We start from the raw sequence: 19,586 nt of genomic DNA on the forward strand, positions 1-19,586 counted from the left end.
AAACAAAGGAGTATGTTGCAAGGACCCTGAGCAAAGATATGAGAAGTACCTTGTTAACAACACCACACACCCCCAGTTCTCTTCCAGAAATAGCTTGGATTATAGAAAATTATTAAAATAATTCTACTGGGTTCCATTGCTCATGTTAAGACATGAGAATGGCCACAAAAATGAGAACCTGCCCACGGATCAACCTACAGCCAACCTGTGGCCATGAGGCAGTGTATGGGTGTACACCAATGGGTGTGATGGTCCAGAGCAGACAGCAGTCCCCAGTAAAGGGCTTCTCCCAGTTTAGTTCCATTGCTAGAGACAGTGGCTGCTGGAGCAGCTGACATTTATCCACTTTACCTAAAGAGGGTGATGATTGTAAAATGCATCAGCCAAAGGATCAGTTTCACCTAACTTTCTATGACTATGCTGCAGACACTACACCTAAACTTTTGGCTTTTAGGCATTTAGCATTAGCATTTACAATTTTGTCACAGGCCATGGGCAGAAGTAATCACTGTAAAAGTCTACAATAAGTCTCGTGAATCCTAATGTCTGTGTACTGACTGAACAGAAATCTAAGCAAATACTTCCAACCTGAACCTCAATATGTGCCTGTGATTGAGCATGACAAATGCCAGCCAGAATGCAATAGGTTTTATCAGCCAGCCTCACTAGTAGTAGATTTAATGCTTACTATAGCTGGAGTCCAGAAGAAAAGAAGGGGACTACACACAAACATCACCCCACCATGAATAGTCATCAAGAACGGATATTTGTGTCAGTGTCGTATCTTGATTATCTCCTCCACTCCAGCAAAAAACCTGTGAAGTCTGACCAAGCAATTAGAAGAACACCAAGCTGGTAATGGTGAGCCACTGACTGAAATGGAGCAGTTTGGGAGATGGAGGATAGGATAAGAGATTATTAGGGTAACATCAAAATTGTCTCAGTTCCACCCTGGTAGGTAGCAAAAAGTCAGCAAAATAGGATTTCAGGGAGAGAGAGAGCTTCAGCTCCACCAGACACAATTTCCCCAATCAAAGGTGGCCTTCCTAGGCCATCACGCAAAACATGAGCCCTTAATGTTCCCCATGACACTGGGTAGGTGGAAACCCTATTCTCAGTATGGTAAGATCAGGACCACAGGACACTTTTGGTCCTTCACTACTCCTTTGGGCAGAAGATCAAGACAGACTAGTGCTATAAATCAGTTTTCAAAATGAGATGCCATACCTCTGCGGGAAAGGGAGAGCACCTTTCACAGCACAACAGCTGCAGATATGAACTTACATTGAATGATACTTCCCAGAACAGGGTGGGGGAAAAAAAAAGCTAGTTCAAGATTATGAGTGAAAGATAAGTATGTTTTGTCACATAAGAAACTGAAATTTCCCCTTTATTTCCATAAATATCGTCTTAATAGGGAAGAAAATATGAGGCCATGGAGTAAGGTATCTTCCCGTCATGTTTCATTATGCACCTATAAAATAAAGCTTCCTAGATTTTTTAGCCTGGAGAATTATCACATGAATTATCATTGCTTTTCACTCTGAAAACAGGAACTTACCAATTTCAATAACAAGTGACTATCAGAACGACAATCTAATAAAACATGTGGTTCTTGTAAGGTACAACGATTCCTTCAGCTGAAGAGACTTTTTTTTTGTCTGGAACATGTAATAGTAGTATCTGTATTTATGGCGAAATAAATTCAGAAATGAATGGCATAAAATGAATGGAAGAGGCTAGTCACAAAGCATTCAGTCACACAGTTTATTCATTTATACACTGTTTATCTTCTGGTATATGCCACAAGAAGTAATCATTAAATAAACAACTTCTTTAGGAGGTAATAAAATGTTACTGAGTTTCCACACTCACAACATGTGCTATGGCTGTAAATCAGACTTATTCTAAACTTGTACTGATTTGCAGCACTGGGAGGCACTTTAGAAATATCACATTTGAAAGGGAGGTGCCTGATTTTTCCTTCTCTGTAGTCTCTGTCTTTGCAGCAATGCTGAGAAGGGCATGGGTGGCTGGAAAAGTGCTCATGCCTTTTCAGCTACATCAGCTGTTACAATATGCAATATTACCTCTCCTGCAAACCTTACCTCACTTTAACACTGCCCAAGCTTTTAAATGAGTCTAAACCACTTTCAGATGTCAATTGTGGTTACTGCTGAAAGTGTTCTGCTGTAAATTACTAACCGCAGTGCACTGGGAAAATCTGCCAAGAGATGATACAAAAATTATTTTGATCAACACTGGCATCCCAGACACAGAAGAACAAAGTTATGAAAGAAGCATCTCTCGTTGTCCTAACCTCCTCAGTTATGAGGTGCATTTGGGTTGCCAGCAACCCTCTAACTGGAGATAGTTCTTCCACTTTCTGCTTCTGAGCTCCTTGAGGAAGAGAAGCTAGAAGCCAGCCAACTCTTTTTAATAGTGTTTTTGACTAGGACCTTCTCTTCTGACAAAGATGATGGCATCTGTGAAGAAGCTAGAGGTGTTTGTGTCCGTGAGTGACTAAGCTAGCCAGTAACTCCCTTTGGTAAATCCTTCTGTCGGCAGCTCACATCCTCCACCTCACAGAGTGTCTGATGTCCCAGAAACATGGGGAGGAATGGATGCCTTGGGGAAGGGATTTCACAATGCTCTAGGATGCATGAAACCTTCATGACAGGGTGGATGCCGCAGGGTGATTAATGTTGCTTGCTGTCACCTGAAAACATCTGCAGAGAACCAAGGAGATGCATCATCTCTCCCTCCCAGACAAATATAATTTAGACAAGAAAGAGATTAGTATGTTTTGGAGGACTCCTTATGTCTGGGTGGTTCCACATTGGTCCTATAAAGACCTCTCTAGAAAAAGCTTTGCATTAAAAATGTATACCAACTTCCCCCTGACTCCAACTCATAGCATATCTGAGAATCTTACGTATCAGCAAGGGATGCAAGCAAGGAGGACATAGCTACATACTAGTTCAGGGTAAAGTTGGACAAAGCAGTTATTCAAAAAGTTAACTTCTCAGATCTGTACTGGGTAACTGATGATGAAATTCCCATTCATTTCCTTATGTTTTTTGGTTTTTAAATTTGAAACAAGGCACAGCTACACAGTATTGTATTAAGTCCTAACTCTTTTTATGCAATGAACACAGAACTTTAAAACTCTGTTTCAAAATCTGAAATAGCACCTGGACATTCCTCAGTATATAAGGATTCCCAGTTCTGGGATAAGACTGTGCAGTCTGCTTTTAGCCCCACTTGAAATTAATGAGAAACGCTACTTGGAAGTTGTTAATATGCAGTACTAAACTGGGCATCTCTGCCCAGCGGCTGCTGGCTTGCAAGCTTACCGTTTGGGAATACATGGTGTAGAGGTACCTGTGCTGAACTGTCCCTGTGCAAACAAATTCAGTCCAGTATACCTGGGTTATACTCTCTTAGAGATTCTTGCCAGAGATTTCTCCATTAATTTCTCAAGACTTAGTGTGGAATTGCCATAGTGTAACACACTACTTATTCTTGAACCAGTCTAAGGTACCAGCGTGACACCGTGCAGGAAAACATCCAGTCTGGGTCAGCATCTGCCAGACAGATCTGAAAGGTGTGCTGTATAAGTTATAACTTTTAAGAAAGATATTAAATAAGTGTTCAAAGTGATTAAGAGCTAACAATGTTCTGCTTCCTATATTATGGGTTTTGGTCAAGTTCAGGAAAGGCTGGATCAAAGGCCTCTTGATGTAAAATCAGGGTTGCTCCAGGAAGAGAAACAATAGAGATCATGGAGCAAGAATAAGAGACAGAGTTTCAGAAAGAAAGGCAAATGTACCAGGCAAATAAGGCAAGTGAGTGAATGACATTTGACAAGTTTGCCACATGGCTCACATTCAAGTAAACTGCTGGTTCCAGTGGAAGGTCTAGAGCAAAACAATCGAACATCAGGTCTGTTAACCCAGATGGATCACCCAAGACTCTCCTGTGAGTCCCTCAGTCTTTGGAAACTACATACAGAAGTTGGAAAGAGAAGATACCAACATCTTATAAATAGGGCTCACTGTCTTGAAGACTATGAGTACTGGTTTGGTCACCTGTAAAAGCTTTGTCATAATCTGTGGGGAAAGCCCTGTCTTCTTCAAAACAATTTAGATTAAAGCTTTAATACCTGAGAAATTACTTCTGTTGCTGACACAGAAACTTTGGGGCTTTTTATTTCCATTTCTTGTTATAATCCTTCTTTACTACTGTATTACCTTATTACTACTTATCCATGTCATTATTATTATAGTAGAAAGTGAAAAAATGCATGAAGAAAATTAGAGTAATTAAATGTATATGAAATAGAAGACCTTTAACAGTTCACTGCACTTCCATACAAAATCTGTCACCACAGTATGTATGAGCAGGGAATGGGCGCAGAGATCTAATTTTTCTGGAAACTTTAGCCATGAACTGCAAGCTACACAAAGTTTTCAGACACCAGAAAGGGGAAGGCCATCTTTTCTTGTACCTTGTCTAAGCAGACTCTCATTTTTCAAGCAGTCCCATTACATTTATTTATGGAGTAATGTGTTGTTGAATGCACTGTTGGCAGGGTCTGGCTCTGCAAAGATAAACAAATTGCCCCATGCAGATTCAACTGTCACTGTCATACAAATGAAAAAAATCCCAGGTTAGATAGATGTGTTATGACCAATGCATTAAGAACATTTACTCCCCTTCTGCTGATTGATTGAAGAATTATATCCATGAAATGGGATGATTTATACAATTTTATTGCCTCTTGGCTAGAATAAGCTTTTGCCAGTCAGATGCCCCTGAAGAATGGCAGCTTGCAGCATAAACCTGATGTAATTTGATACACAGCAAGGCGCACAATCAAGATGAAATGATCCTTACATAATTCTTCAATGTGCAAATCATGTCAGGAAGACAATTTCAATAATGATATTTTCTTTTTTATTGAGTTCTTCAGACTATTTTTTCAGATCATGAGCAACTGCATCCAGGAGAAATAGCTATTGTCAGGTGAACGTTTTATTAATCCTTTACCTGGGGCCAATATCCTAAGAAACCAGAGGAGTTAGCTGCCACTGAAACACTCAGTACTGATGGCCTTTTCCAGACTTGACTTCTACAGTGTTTCCTCAGGATTATAAATGCTTATCTCCCACTTTTAACAGTCTTAGCGTGACTATGCAGTATTTTATTTGTTTGTTTCTCCCTTTTCTTCCTCACCCTTACCCCTACATTTTTGCTTTCCTCTCAGACAACGATAGTAAAGGGAAAGTTTAGGATTGACAAGTATGAATACACACAGGTAACAGTATTTTAAAAAGATGTGACTCCTTCCAATCTCAGTCAAGGCGCTGTGCCTGCTCAGCATCAGGGATAATTCCTGTCCAGGACTGAACTGATGAGCTACCAGTGGGACTTACTCCACCTGGAGCAAACCACCATATTCAGGTTCCCCAGCAGTGATTAGGATGAAACAGTGCTGAGAAAATGTCTGGTCCCTGCATTGTCAATGTACGAGGCTTCAAATGAGCACAGCTTTTTGCTTCATGTCTAGACTTCTCATCTGAAGGAAAGGCAAGTTGATGCTAGTGTTGTCAAGAGTAAAAGCTTCCATGTAACATTCAGAAACTAGCCCCAGTACAATTTAATTTCATCTTTTATAGCATGTGTCTCCCAAACAGCTCTTCATGGAGGTGGGATTAGCGATTAAGATATCTGGAGAGTGGAACACATATGTCTCTGAAAACTGGAATTAATGTGATTATGCTAAGCAGAACATATTCTGGGCATCAGTGGTTTGCAAAGATTTCATGAAATGTGCCCTAAGCACAGAATTTTCTCTCTGGAAAATAAAGCATGATATTCAGAGAAAGTTGGGATAAAGGGGCACTTTATGGGCAAGCAGAGGAAAATTAACTGACACTTTATATGAAACACCTTCCCTCTGTTGTGCTCTTCTGATTTCTACCATAATAAAGCAATTATAATAAATTTATGATACTTAAGTACTATTAATGCCTCCTTCCCACATGCCACATTTTTCCTCGTGGGAGAAAAAAAAAGGAAGGAAACAAAGTAAAAAAAAAAAAAAAAAATAACACAAGCTGATAATAAACTGATCAATGTGTAAGTATATTGGGGATGAATGTTAGCAGTCACTACTCTTTATAATACTCCACTATTAGGTCTAGTTCTGTGAGGAGATTGTGCCTTGGAGGATATAAGAAATCCTAAAATATTATCCAAAGTCCAAAAAATGCCATTGTTTTGATGTTACATTTTTACAGGTTTCATGAAGCATGAACTTTTCCAGAAGAACAAATAGTCTGTGATGCCAATAATTCTGATAGCTTTGGAAAATATGTACATTCGGGTCCATGCATGAGAGTTTCCCCAGTGCAACAAATCTGGTCTTTTTTATTACATACATGACCACAAAAGAATTTTAGCTTTTGCTTATTCTGTTGCTCACCTTGTTCTCAACCACACTGCACATCCTGCAACCACACCTTACATCCTATACAGCACAGTCGATCAATACACACTATAGCAGTTTAGTGTTGCAGGATGAGTCTGTGTTGTGACACATCAGCAGAGTGAAAAGCATGACAAGTCATTTGCAGTGTTAATATGGCTTCCTTAGAAACCAAGCTGTTGCAACTTTCTCACTTCATAGTGCCTCTAAATGCCAGCCACCTTTCATGGCTTATGCAAGCAACTCCACTCACGGTGCTCCAGGCATTTCTGCACAGTGAAGAGTACTCCAAGCACAAAATAAATGTTCAGTGATTCATATTTGTATTTCTTTGGAAAATAAAACTACATCTGTTCACCTTGGTCGCAGGATGACCGAGTAAACATCTGAGTGAACAAACCTACTGGTTTTGTTTTAGAGGTACAGTCAAAGCAACTACAAGATACAAGATACTCCCAAAAGACAGAAATTTGCATCTAGGTTACAAACAGCAAACTCTAAGAGCCTGTTGAGTATGTATGTCAATGTGTTTATTTTTGATGGTTTCTTCCAGTGTAGAATTTGTAATAGTCAAAACTGTGTTCCAGATGCATTTGTTTCTGAGAAGCGCCTGCACACCATTTCTGTGCACAGCAGAACTAGTAGGACTATTGCTCAGTTACGTTTAAATTCCAGGGGCTGAATCACAGACCTGCAACAGCAGAAATAACCTGCACTATCTGCACTGGCAAGAGGTTGCCTTCAGAAAAAATACCCATGCCCAAGTATTTGTGCACAAAGTATAGCAGACAAGAAAACAGAATTTCTTCCAAGCTATCTGTGTACTGATAGGAAAGTAAAAATCAGACCATGTATATCTTTACAGGTGAAAAGGTGAAAAATTTCTATTTCTGCTCTTTTCAAACAATCTTATGCCCCAAGTATCCTTATTCAGGAATATCATGGGATCTTTTTTACCAGCATTTGAAGTTCATAAACCAATTAATAGTATTTTTTCTGCTCATTTCATGAACTGAATTATTTGAAGGTACTGAACTAAATAACTCTTACCTTGGTTCTGCCCTCTGGGAACAGTCTGATAGGAGAAGGTGGAAGTATTTCCCAATTCTTAATTTTCTCATTTTTACTAAACTTCTGAGAAGATTAATTCTTACTAATAGTTTTGAGTTGTATTGAAGGATACAGTCAAAGGCAAAAAGTGAAACTTCAGCTTCAAAAACCAAAACTCTGAAAATTTTCCCCAGAATATCAAGACCTCTCTAAGTATGGAATATCCCTCTTAAGTAACCAAAGCTGGTAGATGTTCCTAAGTGCTAAAAAAAAGAAAACAGAATGTACTAACATAGTAAATACTTTAACCATACCTTTGCACTTTTTATATAACTTTCAAGAACAGCTTACAGAGAGGAATGCAACTTGCCTCTCCAGTATAAGAGCAAATATTTGTTACATACTTACTATTTTTATTTTCGTATATCCCAAAAGATCCATAGTGCTAACAATGTTCACAAAAGCAATGAGCAAAGTGCAAAGACAATGGCAAGGGACAGCAGTACAATAAAGAAAGGTACAGTTTTTACAACAGCTGTATAAATTGTCTCTGTTATTTAACTGGTTATTTCATTTCTGTCCTTATATATTGCTATATAGATGTTTGCAACCAAAGGCTATGCTAATTTAACTACAAAATTTTTGTTAAGACAATGTATTTACTAGTGACTAATGGTTCTGTGCTGCATTTTCAAAACTCCTCCTTGACCAAAAATATTTGTCTTTCTTTTTCACATTGAGAATTACAACTATGGATGTCCACTGAAGCTGTGGTACAATAAAGAACTCTGAATATTTTCCTTATTTAGCAGGCAAAATTAGACAATTAGACCAGACTGCACTAGCACAACTAAAAAAATGAATAATTTTCATAACGCAGTTGATTTCTTACCACATGGTGCCATTTAAGGGATTATAACTCATCAGGGTAATACCGAACTTGATTAGAAGCCAGGGGGCCTGCTTGTTATCTTGGTTGACAGTGAAAACCCAGACAAAATGTAATTGACACCAGCAACTCTCAATCTGCACCAGTGCAACTAAAAAGAAAGTCAAGCCCTGTATCTTTGATTAGAAGTGGCTTTTCTTTTTCACTTGGATAACTCATTTCCATATCTTTGAGTGATTAACAGCAATTGTTTCAATCCCCTTGAAGATATCAAAGACAGTGTTTTCATTGCTAGGTACACTGATATTACATAGGTTTGAAGAAGTACCTTCATATAAAGAACAACTCTCACAGCAAATAAAAATTTCTTATGTAAACTTTTCTGGTGGAGAGAAAACCTTTAACATGCCCAGAATGCCAGGCCCTTTGCCCCTCTCTAAGTAAACATCTAAAGATAACAGGCTGGATTTTTCCACAGATATTGAGGTATACAGGGGTGGAAGTAAGATCTGGGAAGCTTTTCAGGAACTCCCAAGCTAGGTGTCACAAAACACAATCAACAGATATTTCAGGGCTTGATTCACCTGAGCTCAGACATTTACAATGCAGGTAAATATGCACGAAGTAGTTGCCTAAATTCTCTCTGTCTGCGATGGGTTAAAAAAGTAACTTCTGTAACAGTAAGATTCATCTCATCATAATAAATAAAATAGGTCATATATGAAGGTGGGCACAAAATTGCTTATTTCTCCTTATTGATTCCCGGGGCCAGAGGGCACAGTTCAGGGTGACCAGCTCTGATACACATGTCTATATTACACATATTTTTAGTTAACGGAAATAAATCCCATGGTTTGTACCCTCAACCCTGACTGTGCAGATTAACTTCTGGTTTGCTTCCATTTTGGCCCTCTCCAACAGTGACCCAATGGTTCACTACTGGCACCACCAGTACTTACCTGCTGTGGATGAGGGACCACCAACTCCTGAAACTTTGGCCCAAGGGAATGGTCCCTGGTGTTCTCTTATGCCATCCGACAGGTAGCCCACTGAGGCTACATCTACACAGTGGTAAATCACATCAATTTTTATACAAATTAAATATGCATGAGACCATACTCCGGCATTGAAGCCAGCTGCCCTGGAATAGCCCCTGTCATCTTACTGAACTCTCACCATTCAAAAGGGAAGAGGTTGATGTTAGGTGATGCCATTCATAAGTGTCAGCAGTGATCTTTCTTTAAAAGGTTGCTTTCCTCATATACATATCTATGATGTTAATTGACTCTGCATACAGTTTAGTCCCCAACATCCCCTTTCTGCTGTGGAAAAAAGCTGCTGCACCACCTGGCTGAATGCCCTATGTGGGGTTGAGGATGTGACAAGCAGATTCGTATGTCCTGGCCACTTCAGGAACAAGCATCCCACTGGCTTTATGGCACCTCCTATTCACAGAGGAGACAGTCACTCTGTGACCACTGACCCCAGAATTGTATTTAAATTTGAAAACATAAGGAGCTGGAATCAATTGAAATGTGGATGAGGTATAATATGCTTTGAAGATGAGGCAATCTGGGGTTATATACCCTTGCCAATGAGATGCTGCAAAGGATCCTTGCAGTGCAGATGCTCCCTGCAGAAATAGTGATTGTCCAGAAAAAAGCAAGCAGCATGTCCTCACTTGTCAGCCTGTCTTCCAATTTTTCTGTTCACAAGTAACATACCTGCCAGCCTACAGCCTACCTTTTCCATCTTCTATTAATTTATTTTTATTCTTTTTTTTTTTAATCATCTGCTGAGTACCATAAGTGACAGGTAGATGACATATTTATCTACCTATATGAACATATCTTCATAACTTCAAACACTGACAAATGTTTTGAAGACACCCCCTCATGGGAAACTTTGCCTAAATTTACAGTCCATAAGAGCAATACAACTGTTTACATGATTTTAATTATATCTGAGTCAGAACTTTCTCTAAACAAATAAACGTTGTCCCTCAATATTTATAATTCACACCTTAGAGAGGTCTGATACCACTTGAGAGGGGGTAACTGACTGTAAACAAAAGGAAAACTTCCTGAACAGCAAATTCCAAATTATTCTGTTCTTGCAATAGGAGCCCTGTGGGAAGCAGCTCTGCTGTGCCAGGTAGGTCAAAGCAGCAGCATCCAAGGGCTCAGCTGAAGAAAGTCCCAGGGACTTCCTTGGAAGTAAGGGGGCTGGGAGGCTGGACCCCTGCCCAAACAGTGGCCAAGCGTGACAGGTCGCACACCCCATTGCATGACTGAACACCCCAGCTTTGGTCCTGCCCTGAGTACGTGTCTGGTCCCTTTAACTGCTGAAGCTCAATTTCTCTGCAGTAGGTGCCTCCATCAAGCAGAATCTTTCTAGAAAATACCAGTCGAACCATTTATAGGCCTAGAGAGAATGAGCACTAAGGGACACCTGTGTGACACCTTCTATTACAAGTTTTAGCATCCTTGTCCTCTGCAGTTTAGGGTTTGGCAGAGGATAGCTTGAGTCTTGCATGTAATTTTTGTCCTTCTAGGGTTAAAATACGGCCAATTTATGAGCATCTTAAAAAAAAAAAAAAATCACAGTTCAGTCAAGGTATTAGCAGCTAAAAAAGCTATTATAGCTGCTGGAAATCACGAAGATTTAATCTTCTCTGACCATGCTCTGTCCCTCCACAACTCCCGCTGCTGATTAGACATCACAAGCACCATCTTCACAGAAAAACAGAAGAATGAAATCCCTCGGGAAGAAATATTCCTCCTCCTGTAAGAATAGACAAATTTTCTCCGGAGTCATGGCTCCCAACTAGCTAATTACATCTCGCTAGCAAGGTACAATGGCAGCCCTTTTAACTTGTTTTATCAGGTCTGTCCTGGCCAATCTGGCTGTGTACCATGCTCCAAGAGCTGCCAGCACCAGGAAGCAGGGAGCACAGACACTTAGGTGATCCTGTACCGAATGAGCCATCCAGCCATGTTTCCAACATGTGCTATGACATCGAGCAGCAGCCTCCATGCTGGCAAGACCAGGAGCAGAACTACTAATGGCAGAGACAAGAGGGGACACCCCAGTCCTCAGGCCAGAGGGCCAGGATAAGGGCAAGTGGAGGCACTGAGTTAGGAGAAGCAAGGGAAGGTGTGGGATGCTGCAAGTGAAACTTGGCATGATTTTGTGAGAAACTGTTTTAAAATAATTCCACTGCCTGTGTGCTTATACTGGCTCTCATCTTCTTTTCCTTCTCTCTACTAAACAAGCACATGATCTATTTCTCAGAGATTTCTGTCTTCAAAAGAGGCAGCTTACATCTTCTTTCTACCAGTTCTCTCAGGAATAATATCCTGCTCTCTGCCTGTACTTGTGCTTCATTATTAGCAGAGCACTTTCCTACCACTAGATACCATTTTCTCAGTTGGTTTTAACTTCCAATGACACAGTGATGGTTACATTTGGTACAAGCAGTGGTGCTTATGTGGTCACACACTGCTGTCACAATCAATGTGAGGCTAGAAAAACTACTGAACTGCACATTTCAACAAAACAGCAGGTGCTTTGAACACCATCTATAACTTCAAGTGAACAGTTTCAGTAATGGTTTTGTCAGTCCTCCCTAGAAGCAGTCCTAATGGGCAACAAATAACAAAATGAGGTTCAGCTGATGAAGGAAAAGCAGGATAATATGTTGAGGGAAAGGAAATATTTGTATAGCCATGTGAATTCTGTACCATGCTGTACAGAAGAGATCGCATCTCACCCCTGTGCTAAACTTCTTGCTGTTGCTAAGACAACCACATCAATGTAAGAGAAGCAATGCAGAGTCCAGTGGTGAGACCTCCTAAGGGGATGATTTGGCTACTAGGCTTTGCTAGAAGAGAGAAAGTGTATTGGTGCAAAGAGCAGGACGGATGCTCTGGCTGTGGAAGTCTGCCTGACAGAGGCACTCAACCAAGTGCAGAGGCAATGGGGATATAGTGGGAATATCCCAACAAATAGCAGGGGTTCCTTGATCACAGAAATCCCATTGTTTGCATAAAAGGATCTCCTTCACTTCACAGAATCATAGAACAGTTTGGGTTGGAAGGGACCTTCAAGATCATCTAGTTCCAACCCCTGCCATGGGCAGGGACACCTTCCACTCTCCCAGGTTGCTCAAAGCCCCGTCCAACCTGGCCTTGAACACTGCCAGGGAGGGGGCAGCCACGGAATCTCTGGGCAACCTCTTCCAGTGTCTCACCACCCTCACAGTGAAGAACTTCTTCCTTACGCCTAATCTAAATCTACCAACTCTCACTCTAAGCCATTCCCCCTTCTCCTATCCCTACAGTCCCTGATATAGAGTCCCTCCCCATCTTTCCTGTAGGCCCCCTTTAACTACTGGGAGGCCGCTATAAGGTCTCCCTGGAGCCTTCTCTTCTCCAGGGTGAACAACCCCAACTCTCTCAGCCTGTCCTCACTGGAGAGGTGCTCCAGCCTCCTGACCATCTTCATGGCCTCCTCTGCACCCACTCAAGAGCCAAACACTGTACTACAGTACTTGACCCTTCTTGACACTATTTACAGTCTTCCACAGAATATTGCTTGGATTATCTGTCTAAACATCAAAATATGGATCCTGCAGTATATCACAGGAAACTGCATCAGTAAGGTTAATAATTTAAGGTTTTCTGGAGCAGAGCATCATTACCCTTGAAGTATGCACACAGAAGAGCGTACCTGACACAGAGCTCACCTAGACTCCTTCAGGATGCCTCACTGCTTAACATAACACTGCTGACTAGCCTTCCTACACCTAGCTTCTGAGTTTAGATACAGGAGATGAAGCAGATTCAAGACTGGCAAACAGAACACGTTACAAGAAGGCAAGCCTCTATAACTTACCTTTTCAGGTGTTCAAGGTCTAAAGCAATAAGGGTATTAATACAGTGAACTGAATGTACTAGAGTAAAATCTCACAGTTTGTTTACATTATGGGGTTCATATGTATTCATAATTTTACATGAATAATAAACCAATTCTGATTCATAAGTTAATGAAAGAACTTTTCCCAACAAGGAAATCCAAAATAATCGATTGTTGTCTCTTCTCTATCCCCACTTTGAAAGACACTTTAGAAAATAGGGAAAGTTTTTGTTTCAGTTCCAGACATCTCTGCTGATGCAACTTTGTGGGAAGAGAAATTCAGCAGCCACCTCCTACCACTGGTCTGCCACAACCAGGGCTCAGTCACACTCACAGAGATGACTGGTAGGTAGCTGGTATGCTTGCCTGTATTACAATGCCTCTCTCACAGTGCCAACTTATTCCTCCCTGGACTTCCTCCTGTTTTACTACAACACCTTGAATACAGCATCAAAAACACTTGTACTAATACCAGGATTGGGCCATGATAGACACACGTCTAGTTCATGTGTTGTGGGGTTTTAGAATTTTGATTCTTCTCCCAGCTCACATATTTCACATGACTCTGTTTAATTAAATGGCAGAATGGGATATAGCCAAATGTGTATTTCTCACTGAGACAGAGACAGCTATTTAAATAATGTTGTTCCCCTAGCCACATTTCACCACAAAGAACAAATACCTATAATTATAATATCTGTGATTATATAATGTCAAACATCATAGGAAAAATAAGCAGCCCCACATTTTGAGGAATAAATTGTAACCTCTATTATCCATATTCAGGCTAAAAATGCTGGATCTTGTCCCAACCTCAGAAATAAAATACACCCAGCAGTAACTGAAAAACAAATGAATTGGATTATAATCTTACTATACTCTAGCTTTTGCATTCCTCAGCTATGTGGCAAACAGATGGAAAAAATCACATTACATGCACCAGTTGACAATTTTTAAGGTATCTCTGCAAACATCAATTATCTTTGCACTTAAATATTTCTGGCCTTGAAGCTTGGGTCATTTTGTGTTAGATCTGTGAAATACTTGGCTATTGGTTTATAACATATTTTCACACTGGCAGTGGACCCAGTGAACAAAAATATTGCTGGGTTTGCCTTTGAATTCAGACTGTGGGCAGCAAGCAACATGAATACAATTAGAAGATGCCAGATTATTTTGTAAGTTCTGAAGGTAGTAGTGTTAAAGACAAATTGCAAATACTAGGCCTCCATTACTGGAAAAATTGGTATGTTCAGAGAGGCAAAGCTTTTATTTTCATTTAATAAAGTGAAACTTACTGAGCTATTCCAGTGGAGCCATTCAGGGCCCAGCAGAGGAGGCATGTCCCAGGCATCAAGCAGGGGTTTTGCAGCAGGACCCAACCTCTGCTGCAGGGACATCTTGGGGTCAACTCTTGGTCTGAAGCAGCAGCAGCCCTGGTTTCCATTTCACCTCAGCCCCAAGGTGTCATTTATGAGGGTTTGAAAGCTGCTCTGTGAGAACCTGAGCAACCCCTGTTGAAGGCTGCAGTGGGGACACACACCCAGAGTGAGCCAGAGCCTAGCAGGATGCCATATATGATGCCAAAATCCCCTCTGACACCCGAGACATGCGAGCAGCTGCCCTGAGGGACACTGGGCAGGAAGGAAGACACAGATGCACAGGACAGGGAGCACCCACCCACTCATGTCACCTGGCCCAGTGCTCTGCCATTCCTGGGATGTGTGAGCGTGCTGCAGCAGGACACAGGACACCTTGGCCATGGCCGTGTGTTGGGGCCCACAGAAGAGGGACCACCAGGCCATGGCTGCCCATCCTTGCTGCCGGGATGCTGAGCCATCGTCCTGCCTCAGGCTGCTTCCCCTGCCCTGCCACAGCCCTGCAACAGCAGCCAGGTACAAGGGAACGATACGGGCCTTTGGGACATGGGGAAGTTCCACACCAGCCGGCCTCAGTGCCCCAGGCACAGTTATTTCATTAGCAGTGCCATAGTCCAAGCTCACAAACTGAATGGGTCTTCCACAGACATCAGCCAATGCCCCAGAAAGCAGAGTGGCTTGTGCTGCCAGACACAGGGTTTTGAAAGTATAATAATAAGGAATTAACCTCAACTGATGTTTTTTCTTGAGACCAAGGCATTCCCTATGCCCTCTTTGCGCCAAATGCTGCTTACAATTCTGCTGCTGATGCCCCACTCCTCAGGGCACAGAGGCCTCGTTATCACACGCATCTCTCGTTATGACAGCATTTGCAATCATCTCCAACAACCCTTGCAATGCATACAGCCTTTCTCTGGATACCTGTCATTCTAAATGCAGTACCTGTAATGCCTATATATGCATCTATAATACAATCTCCCCACAGCTTCCATGGGGTTCCCTCCTTCTCTGGCTAATAATCTGCAACCATACATGAATGAAACATGACGTGACTCATTTCTCTGTGAGATGTCTTAAGGTCTATTTTAAAAGCTATAACAACAAGCACACAGGCATGGTAAGAAGCAGTATACAAAAACGTGGCTGCAGTTCCATTATATGCTTTGCAAACTTTCTTTTCCTAATTGCCTTTGGCTGATAACATTTGAAAAACAGGTTAAGTAGTAAGAAAACCTGCAACTTCAGTCCCAAAGTATCATCTTTCTCTTCCTCAGCAACCTGCATACAGTTAAACAGAGATCTTCTGTTAAGCAGCTTTAGTGGATGAGGTCCAAAATGATCTTTAAATAAACTTTTTATAAAAAAACCCTTATTTTGCTATTCATCCATCACAGAAAAGTGTACCTGAAATTAAACCCTGAATTGATGAAGTATCATCTGGAGAAAATACATTGTCATATATTGACATTCTGTCAGTATAATTTTTTCAGATGAAACAGTGGAAACTCGGTGGCTGTTACACAAACCAAACAAAATATTAGCATGTCACTACCTCCTGCAGGGAGAGAGGGAACTTACACAGAAATGTTTGGAAATTTCTACTGATTTCAACAGAAGTTCACACTTGTATTCATATAAAAAGACTGATCCTGCATATTCACTATGGCCTGAAAAAGATCATGTCCAACAACTTACAGGTGACAGTCCCTTATTTTCTCCAGAGCTTGCTCTGTCTTCTTGCAGCTTGTTGGGCTGTGGCTACCCTTGATGAGCAGGTGTGTAATGCAGGGTGTCAAGAGAATCACACTATCATTTGCCCTCAACTAGAAACCAGAGGTTTCCCTTTCACTGAATGACATTCAATTCTGTCAATCAGCTCTTTCTTTGTAAGTTAGCAAGATGTCTTTACATTATTGCTTCATCCTGTATATAGCCTTATTGATTTTTTCAGTACTTAAATGCTTTAAGAAAATCAATGTTTCAGCAAATAGAGTGGAGCAGAAGTATCGAAGAATCCCATTCCAGCATTAGAGATCATGGTTAAATTAAATAACATGTACATGTGGGACGATGAATATAGAGAAAAACTACAGAAGACTTAGAAAATAGGTGAGTGGAGAGGCATGAAATTAAAAACATAATAGAAAAAGAGAAGATGAAGGTAAATGTAGTAGCTGTGAGTAGGACTTCTCTCAGCTAATTTTGGTAAAATCAAACTTAGGTGTCTAGTCCAATCTAATCTCCTTAGTTCTCTCCATATAGTGAATAAAGAGCAGAAGCCACCTTCACAGGGGATTCAACCAGTCCTAAGATAGGTCTTCTAAGACAGGGCAATGCATCACACTTTCCCTCAACTATCCTGAAGCCCTGTGATGGGCTTGGAGGAGACACGAAACTTCTGTGTTATAACAGCTCTGGAGCTGATGGAGGACCATACATCAATTTGAGTGTTGCACCTATTTAATAGATGTCCTTTCAGTTCAACATTTTCAGCTTTGAAAATCAGATTAATTTGGCTTTCTTGGCAATATCTAATGTTTCTTGTGTCAGAGGAAAGATTTTCTTATAATTGCTCATCAGCAAGCCCTTGTATGAACATTTAAATAATTTATGACCACAAAACCTATTTGTTTTATTTTATTAAAAATGGGCCAAACTTGTCACTAGTACAATTGCATGTACTGCCATTCACTTCAAAGCAGCTACATATGCTTACACAGCAGGGAAGTAGCCCAGATACTGTCAAAATGCTTCATTACTAGTCAGGTCAGACGATAAATCAGATCTTCTGTTTGTGAAGTACTGCAATTTATGTCTAATGACTGGAAGAATTGGTATATAAAGTAATTATTAAAACAGGAAAGCAATCATCTCCTAAATGTGCAGAGCCTCTTCCAACATGAATTTTTTAAAAAAAATAATATTATGGCAGGCTTAAAATACATCTTGCTTTCTTGCAGACATAAGCAAGCACTTCCTCCTTCCCTTTTCTGCAAGGATCCCACCTTCAGCATTTTTTGGCTTATTTCAAGGTCAGCTGTAACAGAATTACTGACCCTTTCAGGCTGGAAGGGACTTCAGGAAGTGTCTAGTTCAGAGACAACACTGAATTCAGGACCAGGTTGCCCAGAGTTTTGTCCTGAAAACCTCCAAGTACAGAAAGACTGCATAAGCTTCACTGTCCTCATGCGACAGTCTCCTGTTCTCCTCATATCCAGTCTGGACTTCTCTTGTTTCAGCTTATGCCCACTATCTCTTTTCACCTGCCATGGACCACTGTAAAGAATCCACCTCCATCTCCTCAATGACCCTCTAGGCACTGGGGGCTGTTGTCAGGTCCCCCCACAAAACCGTCTATGCTCCAAGCTGAACAAACTCAGTTCCGTCAGCCTCTCCTCACATGGGAAATGCTCTAGCCCTCACCGTTTCAGAGGCCTCTGATGAACTCCCTCAAACATCAAAAATTTGTTAACGTCTTTGCTGTATTGGAAGGCCCAAAACTGAATGCAGTATAACGAGATGTAGTCTAACAAGTGCTAAGTAGAGGTGATAATCCCTTCACTCCATCTACTGGCTCCGTAGAAGGCTCTTATAATAGAGCCTAAGATGCTGTTGCCTATTTTTGCTGCCAGGGCATGCTGCTGGCTCATACCCAATTCACTGCCCACCAAACCTGGTACAAGCACTGGAGTTTGCATTTGTCCTTGTTTAATTTCATGAGGTCCCTGTTGGCCCATTCTTCCAGTCTGTCCAGGTCCCTCTGGATGACCACCCTGCCCTACAGCATGTCACGTGGTTTCCCCTAGTTTTGTGTCAGCCACTGAGTTGATGGGGGGACATTATCTCTTTTTTTTCAGATGACTGATAAAAGTATTAAACAGGATATGTCCCCACACAGACCCCTGGGGAATTCAGCTCATAGCTGGCCTACAGGTAGAGTGCAACCCATTAATTACCAGTCTGTGAGCCCAAGAAACCAAGCCAGTTTTTCACCCTTGTAGTTGTTCATCCATCTAGAGTATATCCCAAGCAGGATACAAGGATTATGCTGCATCAAGCTACACTAAACAGCTCTGCTGTATTATACCCACCCTCAAACTGAACAGTACAGTCAAATGAGCTACAGAAGATGACAGACACTCGCTGGTTGCTGATGAACCAGGCGTCATCTCTTTGCCTGTCTCCATGTTGGATCATGGCTGGAAACAAGCATCCAGGCAGGAAAAGTGAGAAGACAAGATGCACCCCAGTAAACTACACCCCTTATGCCTATCAGAGAATAGGCTTCATGTCTACCATGTTCTCTTCATCCACACCAGGAGTTTTGGCATATTTTATCAATAAGGACATTCCTTTCCCATAAGAACATGAAAACTTCTGACCACCTACCAACAAATTAGTGGTTGTTGGTGACCTTGACAACTTTTAGTACACAGCCAATTTGCCAAGTTACCATCCTTTTTGCATTGCTCAGAACACGTATCATCAAGAAGATAATAAATATGATAATACATACATCTTCTAATTAATACACAAGTGTTCTAAATAATTAGCATAAAATGTCAGTCACAAAGTAGGACAAACCTTTACAGTCAAGTTTCCAAAAGATCTAATTAATCACTTTCTGCATTTTAGGTTATGAGTCTATTGTACATCTCTGCAAGTGACCTACTATTTCCCACAAAACATTCACAGCCCAAAAGATGTCCCCAAAGACAGGTGAAGCAAAGGTCACGTGGAATGTCTAGTGAAGCTCTTTCAGAAGTAGAATAAAGACTCCAAACTGAGAATTTCTGACTATGAAACTAGGTGAAGTTTCACAATTTTACACGTCTTTTTTCCTAATATTCACAGAAAT

General features: G+C 41.0%; 1 protein-coding gene across 1 annotated transcript in view; it reads right to left on the reverse strand.

Moving 5' to 3' along the window:
* The window catches only part of MTUS2 (microtubule associated scaffold protein 2), a 320,319-nt gene that overhangs the window by 233,741 nt on the left and 66,992 nt on the right, over positions 1–19,586 (reverse strand). The gene's annotated exons all lie outside the window — the stretch shown is intronic.

Source organism: Athene noctua, chromosome 1 (genome assembly GCF_965140245.1).
Source record: "Athene noctua chromosome 1, bAthNoc1.hap1.1, whole genome shotgun sequence".
NCBI lineage: Eukaryota > Metazoa > Chordata > Aves > Strigiformes > Strigidae > Athene > Athene noctua.